We start from the raw sequence: 10609 nt of genomic DNA, 5'->3' as shown, positions 1-10609 counted from the left end.
AAAATGTGTGTGTCCTCTATTCAGTGCCAAAAAAGGATGTGCGCACACACAACTGTAATTTAATTTGCTGTACTTACGTAGTTAGGTTATAATGCAGTAATGTGCTATGGGAACAGGTTCTCTATAAAAGCAGGAGATCACACAATGACAGGCCAGCACATTTTTGGACATGTTATGTCAGGCTGGGTAGCAAACATGCCACAATATATGGATAACAAAGCCTTACATGCTTGACCTCTAACGAGGTTGCAATAACAAGTCTGCATTACACTATTTTTCTTTTAAATGATTCTACAAAGCATTACTTGATTCCAGGTGTGTAAGAATTCTTTCCCCTCATCTTGAAATTCTTACCGTTTCATTTCTAATTTCTTGTGTTGTTATCAGGTCCTGCCTTTCCTTTTCCCTGTCTTCCCCCCTCATTTGTTTATTTTGCAGTCTGCCTTCTCTCACAGTATTACCCCTGACAAAATACCGTGGCAATATACCACATTTCTTTCAACAGAGAGGCCTCCATATGTGCAGAGTCACACACAGTAATAGCACTTGCAGTGGCACATTTTCACTGACCAAAAACTAAATGTGTACTTGCTCCCACTTCTTCAAAAGCCAGCATAGGAGCTAGAGTGAGTTTCTCTCAGGAAAAAGAGGCCTCTGGAAATCCTCAAGCACAATGCACCCCTAAGAGTTAAATCTGCTCTCCCTGGTCCACTGTCAGATCCTGTAAGTATGGATGGAAGGGAGGTGACTGCCTAGGAGACCAAATTACTTCTGTTAGTAATTCATTGATAGTAGCAAATGACATGTAGAATTCTATGGGAATAATTTCAAAGTGATCTAGAGAAAAGTAAAACTAAGTTTCAAAGACGATAACCAAATCCAAGTTTGGTTTAGGACACATTTATATAACTTCTAGCTTGTTCTGTCAGTGTAAGCTATGCATGTCAAATGAAAACCCATGGGTGAATCTTGCCCTGGATATTATCCCCAAATCCTTAAACATGCATTTACCTGAAGTTGAAGATGTGGCTTATCATTCTTGGACTCAAGCTACATTCAAAATTTAAATTATATATATAAATACATATAAAAATAGTTTTTCTAACAGCATCTTTTTGTTCTATGCAGTAAATGAACTTCAGTAAATTTTCTTTCAAAAATCCCTCAGCACATCCATTTGCAGGTTGTTTTTTTTCACTGTAAACTGATACAACTTTACATACTAGTACAGTGTTTCAGAAGCCTTATGTCCCCCAAAGCTTTGAAAATAAAAGGCAGACAGGAGTGTAAGAATAGCTAATCATAGTGTCAGTGTAGCAGTATTCTGGAAATCTGTTTTGTCAATTACTTCTTTTTATGTGGTCCATGAAAATTTAATTGAAAATTTTGTAGGTCTTGTCATAAAAAAATGTTTTTTTGCATCTTAATAGATGTAAAATGCATTGAAGGACTCACTATATAGACTAATAACTTGCATGAATAGACAGGATGCTATTCATGCAAGTACAGAAGCCATACTGTTCTCTGTTGGACATTTCATTAGTCATACATTGGCAGTATCAATAAAACATTACTGAGGTGGAAAGATAACACAAGCAATGCAGTTCTACTTTTCCAGTTTTCTGATTTCTTCTTGTTTCATGATTATGTCTCTGCATCAACATTTGCAGGAATTTTTAAGTCACATATAGAATTTTTAAACTGCCAGCAGCTCAAATTCCATCTGGGAGCTGACAGTCCAAGCTGAGCTCCCTCTGCTACACACAATACTTACAGCACACTACCAATAATATTGTGAAATTAGAATTCTGCAGATAGATTTTTTTTAATGATCTACAGCGCAGAACAGAACAATCTGCTCTTTCACACACTTAAATTACTGTAATTATAATTCCCATAAAATTAATTTTGTAACAAAACATTTTTAAATCTCTTTGAATCAGAATTTTAGTCAGATAAATTATGTGCAACTTTAATACATACTGAAAGAGTGAGTACTGAATATCCACTGAACAGGTGTTTTAAACACCAAAACTGATTAATTATAGTGAATCATGTGATTCACTTTTTGGCTTGCTCTAAAAAAGCAAATAATAGCTTCTGGAATTTGTTCCCTGCAATTTGTATTTTCTCTCAAAGGAAGATCCTACTCATTTTATTGTAAGGAGGTAAAGTTTATGACTTCCTATGAGGTTGGTCACGACTACTCAACAAGCCTATAATTATGAAATACCTGAACTGATTAACGAAAATGGATGTCAGATTCCCATCCAGCTGTGGACAAAGGTTTACTAAAGGATATGGCATAATTAAAGACAGATTTTAACAGATACGTACCCACAGACAAGAAGGGTTACTGAACAGAGTACTAGACAGCAAATAGTAAAAAAACTGTCAGTAGAAACAGAAGTAAATATATTGTCTCTTCACTTTACTGTATATACCACAGCATATTCCTGAACAATCTAACAATTCAGAAAATCCACTACCTCTCAGACTGTCCCTGTTGATGAAGTCAGTATCAGGATTTTACAGTGTTTTTTCTCTCTTAGGGGAATTTAACACTAGGTGGCATTCAACACTATGAAATGTGTAATGAAGCATAACCAACATTGACTAGGTCAGCTTTTGAAAAAGGCCCTTGAAGAAAAAAATTTCATACAGTGGTCATAGGAAGATGTTTCTCTTTAATTTACTACTAAACTAATCCTGTCAAGTTTTATTATATATTAAACATCTGTTACATTAGCTGATGCTAAAATATAGTTCAATATCCACAAGCACAGTCATAAAGTATGAAGTTATACTTTGCCTTCACAACTGTTTGCAAAATAATACCTCTATGTTTCAGTTTCATTACTCAATGCAACCCTGTGTAAGACATATTAATTCACAATTTATAGCATTGAAAGTAATTACCAAATTTGGAACTTGGAGCTGATATCAAGACAGTGATTTTTTAATATTTAAAATTAGTAAGACTACGAGTTAAGGTCTGGTTGTCATTTTTTCATAAGAAATGTCAGGTCACTTACAGATAAAACCCCACAAGCTCAGAAGACAAGCAAGCATAATTTTCAAACTGATGCCTCAGTATATATATAAATATAAATGTTCATAACACACACTTTAGGCAAAGACATAAGAGAAAGAAGAATTATCAACTAAGTAAAAATATTATCTATCATGAACCCATTGATTTTTCACACACATTGTTTTTCTTTTCATTGAATGAAAACATATTAGAAATAATTTGTATTTATGGAGCCTGTGATAATTTCCCCTGCTTCTTATAGATATACAACTATTTTTAAAGATGTTTCTTAGAGGGGGATTTCTACTACATTGCAGCTCTTTACATTATGTATTTACATGTCTTGGTCTTAATTTTTATGATTCTACAACTTTTTACTTTAAAAATACAGCTGCTGGTAGAATTCCTATATAGGTTTGTGTGAGATATCCAGATATCAAAGGAAGAATTTACAGAAAAGTAAAAAATAAGCCTTCACCCTAACATACAGCCTTCACTTCCTAGCTTCCCCACAGTCCTGACAGCACAGTTAGATTTTACGAATATGGAAAAAAATGACAAAAAGAGATAATAAACTCAGGTTTAAGGGTATATTAATATTGCTTTTACTTTTGCATGGATAGTCCTCAATAATTTTCAAACTAGTCTTGTTCTCACAGACAAGACTACTGTGCTGAAAAATAAGAGAAACAAGGAGTACCAGTGAACTAGCATTATACACAACTGGAACACGAATTCAACAAAGAGATCTTTTGAAAAGCTCAGAACTGATGGACTACAAACATCTACCTTGAACATTAAGATATTTTACTGTATTTTGCCTTCACAGAGTTCATACTTCTTAGACACTGTACTTCTAAATTTGCAGTGTAGGACACAGTTTAGAGATTTAAAACATTTATCTGTGTAAACAAATGTTATGATCAGACATATCAATTAAATGCATCACACAAGGATCATAAGAAACACATGGTGCTTCCTCCCATACAGTTACCAAAGTGATGGAAACTCCTTAACTTACTGGTCTTATTCTTTCCTTTACCTTCCTTCTCCATTAAAGAGCCAAGATGACAGTCCCAACAATGCAAATTTAATTGTGCATTTGTACTCCCCGTGCCACAGATGTGCACTGCAAGCATAATTTTTAACATAACCCTCTCTAATCACATGGGATCCCTATGGTGAAAGTTTGAAGCCTTCTAGGCAACCAGGGTATTTTATTCACAAAGTAACTACTAAATGTATTTTTAGATTTGTAAATAAATATCTGTTCTTGACCTAAGTATTATATTTGTGATGCATAGTTGCACAAAACCCTTTAAATTAGACCTGCTAGGCATCTATCAGGCAGAGATTTTTAAGGTATGCTGATGCCTGTAGCTTATATCCAATCTTGTAGTAAAACAAAAAGGATCTTTGATTAAGAATTGGCATGAACTTTTTAATCTCTACCCTTAAGAATAAAAAAAAAAAAAGGCTCTCTTCCTTTCAAAATGGAATATAAAGCAAAATCTTGTACAAAAATAATTCAGCTAGTGGAAAACTATGCTTATAGTTGCCTTTATATAAGAGGCAACGAAATGAGAGTTAGGACATAGCACAAAATGTAATTTTTTTGACAAGAACTACTACAGCAGGAGTGAAAAATAATTTTTAGAATTCCTTTTCATCTTAACTGAGACCAACCTAAAATGTCTTAAATGACAGTGTAATTGCAAGATGGAGAAGTTATATGGTTGCCATGGCTGCCTTCAAATGACTTTGTATGCTTTGCTTTCTTCATATTTAATGTTAACTCTAACTCTGAACTTCTCTGTTTCTGCCTTATCAACCATTTTTCTTCAGAAGTCTGTTCTGCTGCTTAGTCTCTTAAACTGGCAAGGCCAGACAACTGTGGAATAATAAATTTCAGTTCAACATTTTACATCTTAAAAAGTAGACTGGAACAGAGTACTTTAACATCTAGTTCCTTTGCTATGCAAAAATTACTGTGGTTAAGCAGTTATAGCCCTCTTGACTTTCTTAGCATGGTTTTTCAACCCTCTTTGGTAGATACCCAAAAATAAGACAGTGTGGCTGTATACATGATTTCTCCGCTAACGCAAGAAAAAAAAATCCCATGGTGTTCTAAGTACAGTTAGGCAACCAGTATACTTACCATTGCTATTTTGGTAGCAACAGCACCTTACAAAGATGTGTACTCCTCAAAGATAATGTGGTTGAAACTGCATCACTCAAGGAGGTCAGACTGTCAAAAAAATAGCTTTCTCTCAAACACAGTAATTGGGCTTGTATTTGTATGTTGAAAATACAGGCAGTTTTGCATTGCAAACAACTTTGTGGCAAACCAAAAATACAGGCTTTTTTTTTCCTTTCTCAGTACACACATGATGATTCATGATGTCCTTTTGGTAAAAGGAAGTTTCCTCTGTCTTTAAAATAAAACAATCCCTCAGTAAATGTGTGGGACTCAAAAGACAAAATAGTACCTGGGATAATGTCACCTAAAGCTGACCTTTCTCCTGCCATATTGCTGTGGCTATAACAAGTATAATCCCTTTAATTCCAATATTTTAAAATAAAGATGATGGCTTGTATGACCCATGAATGGAGTTCAGTTTCCAACAAAATTACACTCTTATTCAGATTATTTAGTGTATGCCATTTTTTCCTGCAACCTGAGGGACAAAATGGAAGTTGGAAGACTGGTCAGCCTCTTCATGAGCAACAGATGCTAATAGATTATTAAGGAAAGAGTAATTTTCACTGTTTTCATAGTGTTAGGGTGCTTTTAAGATTTTAGGTAGAAATTATGTTTCACTTGGAGCATTAAGTCCTAGGACTGGTTATAAGAAATAAATAAAAATAAAAAATACCAGAGTGATCTTAGGGTCTAGATAGATACAGCTATATAAACAACAATTATGAATCAGTTTGTGAAACTTAATTGTACTTATATTATTCTAGTTAGTGATCATGTTACATTTATAAGCAGAAATCTAAGGATGTGAAAAAGATTCAGATAACACAGTCTTGGATTTGAGACATACTCTTGTACAACAGTCTATAACAGTTGAGGATAACTACCACTACCTATTCTAAGGTCACTGTAGTCTCATACAGCAGCACAAGCATATGTGCAAACTTTAAATAGCAAAAACCAGAGAACATAAAACTCTAACCAGATTAAAAAGCCACTCTTTCTAAAATGACCCAAACTTTGTGCTTTGTACTTTATAATTTCAAGTTCTGATTTTAAGCCTTCTGTTAGCAATCAAAGTATACAATTATAGGGAGAGATTTTCTTTTCAAAGAAGTCAGCATTTTTCATTTAGGATAAAAAAGCAACTAGTTAAGTTTCCTAAAATGCTGATCAAGTAGTAAGTTCCAATCAGTTTTTCATTTTAAAATATCATTGCTTAATTTCGGGGTCAAAATAGGAATTAAGCTCTTGTGAAATATGATCCTCAATACAGTGTGGAAAAATAGCTACTTGGAAAATATTTCCCCTTAAAACAGAGTTCTAAAAACTTAGAAGCATTCCAAGCATCTACTCTCTTACTGCAGCCACAGTATAGCAACAACCCTGCTGCAGTGCTATCTCATTTGCAACAACAAAAGCCCCATGGATTTGCCAACAATAACAGTAGAGATTTATGGCATATCAATTATGTGTACTCATTAGCTTCACTTTCTTAATAATCACTAGATAGCTACAGAACTGGTGGGTTTATCCTGACAGTACTGGTTTCTGTCTTTCATTGCAGAGGGTGCATTTCTTTTTAATATTCCATGCATATAAATTGGCAAAAAGCAAAATCACAGTGCAAAGCTGATTAATGAGGAAACAAAAGAAGGCAACATAAATGAAAATGTTCACAGTAGTAGACAGAGTACTTTTCAGTGAATAAATCCCAAATACCTAAAACTGACACTTAAGCATCATCCATTCTTTGCACAACAAACTCAGATAAACTTTAATTTCAAAATGCAATGGAGTGAAAAAGCAGATCTTAGGTATCTTTTCAATAAAAATCTGCATCTTCATCAGATGAACAGCCCATATTTGGATAAATTCTTTACATTTTAGAGGAAAAGAATCTTTCCTCTGCTCAGTTATAAAGCACTATTTATACGGCAAGGATATCAAAATTATTATTATTATGAGAGAATGAAAATGAGTCAGATAAGATAAGTACCCCCAGCCTGAAGTACTATCTGAAGTTCCCAAAATGAGTTCCTGAAAAACCTTTTGCTATATCACATTCTGGGGATGCTGAGGCCCCAAAGATTTTATCTAAATCAAAATATCTCAAACTCTTGGTATTAGTGCAAGCTTCTTACTATATCCTATGCTGAAGAACACAGTTTTAATTTCATAGATCTCTCTAATCTATGAGTTTATCTTCCTCTCCTGACAAAACAAGAGCAGAAGACTACTACCATTCAAGAGTGTAGTACATGCAGATGAAATTACTCCTTTCTTATACTGTATTTTAATTTAACTTTACAAACAGCTCTCCATTTTTTACACTCATTGCAAACTACATATTTAGAACACATTACATTGTCCTACAGAAGAATGATTTGTTCTCAGTCCTTTTCCTAAAATAAACCCAAATTAAAGTACATTACTATTATGGATGTCTAGGAAATAAAAACATAGATCTAGAACTTTTAAGTGCTCTTTTCCTAATTAAGATACTCTCATTAAGTTAGAAACTTTAACTTAGGAATTTGCAGAATGATATTGCTATGGCAATGTTAGGGAGAAGGGAGTCCGATTTTTGGAAAGCTTTATTATCCAGACTTTTGCAGTGTGACAAGCTAGCAGTTCAGTTCTGGAACTGTGTTGCTTAACACAATCAAGAATTACAGACTAAAAGAACTATGCAAGGCACCCTGTTAGACACTGCAACTGCTCACACATTCAAACATTGTCCTAGAAAACAAACTAGAAATCAAAGGGAAAGCATTTAGGACAACAATAAGCAGGCTACAACATCTTCAGTAAAAAACCATCAGTGAACTCGCTAAGTATAGAGCATCATGGAATGACAGCAGAAGATGAAAATGTTTTAAAGTCAGCTTATTTTTTATATGTTATACATTTACAGACTAGTACCTACAAAACTAAAAGTCCAGTAAAAATCACCAAACTAAGTCAGACTGGACTCCATGTTCTTGCAAACTGAATTTATTACCAACAGTAGAGATTTGGAACTTCCATTCTGCATAGCAAAAATTGTCCACTACTCTTTTGAAAGGTTTATATAAATAGAAACCAAGAAAAATTGTATCACTGTAAGCACCATAAATGCCCAGTGTAATCTTATACACAGCAAAATGAATAAATTTAAATATCTAATGCCAGAAAGTGACTTTACTTAGACATATGTCAGCTATACCAGGCTTAACTGAATACCATATGTCAAGAAGACACAACTTACATTCATATGCATATGCAAGTAGTGTGACATTTTGCTCTTGTATCAAATTAATATTTTAAAGGAAGTTGAAGAAACAGTTGAGCACAGATAAAAAACAGATTATTTATCATATTAGCCGTTAGCACTCTCATTACTTAAATTTAAATTATATTTTCCTCTTTTATAGGGCTGTATAATTTAAGAATAATCTTATAAAGAAATAAATAAAAGGCAAGATTATGGATAAACAAAGGTATCAGCAAGATTTGGAAATCAATTCAATTTAATAAAATCCTATCAGATCAAAGCTGCCTCAGGCTTCTTTTGCAATTCGTATGTTTAAAACCACAGAATGGAAAGTTCTGGTTCTCCTGAAAGCCATACTACCCAATGTCTACTGGGGCCCAAAGCAGGCTGTAAATCTCTTGTCTTTTAGAAGCTGGTGCACGTGGTGCACAGCCTTCCCCTCCTATACTTTTAGAAACTGGAACCACCACTGGAACCACAAGACAGCATTTTATTTACTGAACTTTCTCTGTACTTGTTCATCACTGAAGGCTCTCATTATAGACTCTCTCTCTGCATAGTTCTGTGCCAAAAGGCAGAACTATTTATGAACATTGGTGGCAGCAGAGGTTAAACAGGGATACTTATAGGAATACAAGGAATGTATTAAAATTCAGGATCTTGAGCAGAATTCTTTAGGCAAACAAGAATGAACTGCAAAGATTATGTATGTTAGTCCTAGAAGATTAGCAGAATAAAATGTGCTGTGATTCATTCAGTTTACTTTCATTTTTTTCATTTTATTTCCAAACAGGCATCTAGTTTGAAAAGGATCTTGTTCCCTGATCACTCCCCATGGTTTTCCAAAACTAGAAATGTTCCTTGAGGTCTATGAATGAAGAGAAGTGTAGCTTAATTTTTTCACTGACATTTGTTTTTGGAGTATCAGTAAGTAAACAATGACATATATTTGCATATCTCTATGGGGAAAAAAGGCTGGAATGTTTATTATGTGTTGGTATTGAAACTGTGATGTTGGGATCCTGAAAGAATGGTTTTATAGTCCAAAAACTGAACAAACAAAAAGATGCTCAGCAAATAGAAAACTCACTAAAATAGAAAGTCAGTCTGGTAAGTGCTAACTGAAGTGCTAGGATCAAACATCTTTAGCTTTTAATTTTGCCTTGGTAAAACACAGTGATTACCTATCCTTACTGTAGTTCTTCTGCAGTTTATTTCACATTAGAACACACTATTCATTAATTTTTACTGTAAAATAATAATCTCTCTACACTGTTTATTGATGCATGGCTACATGTGGAAACAAAATCTACTGGTTAACCATTATTGTGATCTTTTAACTTTTATGGTAGGAGAATGTCTGACTTAAAAGCAATGCGTACTCATGAGGGTTTCCAGCTTTACTTACTGTTTAACATCTCATATATTCTTCTAAGTATCTTACTAATAGCTAGATTTTGACTTGCTAAATTCTACGTTTAATTGGAATTTGGAAGATTTACACAGTACTTGCTTGCCAATTGTACCTTGACTCATTCCAAAAAATTCTCCTTTTGGCCCCACATACCTTTTTTTAAACTTCTCAAGTTAACACAAGTATTTAAAAAATACAAAGAGTTTGAGTAGGATATACTGGCTTTTGTAAATTACACCCCCGGGAAGTACAAATGAACATTTCTACACTTTTTCTACAAACAAGCAAGCTAAAATAACTGAAATAACTATGAAACACAAACCTGTCATTGGAATTCTAAGAACAGCATAAGTAACCTAACTTTTCTTTTTTTCTACATTTCACACAAATTCTCTTGCCATCTTCCGTATTTCCATCTAAAGACCAACTGCCACAGAAGTACAGAACATCAGTACCTAAGAATCATAAAAATCAGAATTAAGAATGTACAGACTAGCCAGACTTCTCCATGTAGTAGGCCATACTTGATCTCACCAACCTAGAAACTGAAGTTCCATTACGTGCCCTTAAAGTTCTTTAATTCCATTTGTGCTTCAGAAGAGAAACTATATCAGGGCCGATTTAAAATATTGACCTTTCTTACTTTCTTTCTTTCTTTTCCTCTCCATTTTTCCTGCTATATTAAGTCATTTCCTTTCTTGCTCT

Source organism: Calypte anna, chromosome 11, assembly GCF_003957555.1.
Source record: "Calypte anna isolate BGI_N300 chromosome 11, bCalAnn1_v1.p, whole genome shotgun sequence".
Taxonomy (NCBI): Eukaryota; Metazoa; Chordata; class Aves; order Apodiformes; family Trochilidae; genus Calypte; species Calypte anna.
Note: the sequence above shows the minus strand (reverse complement) of the source record.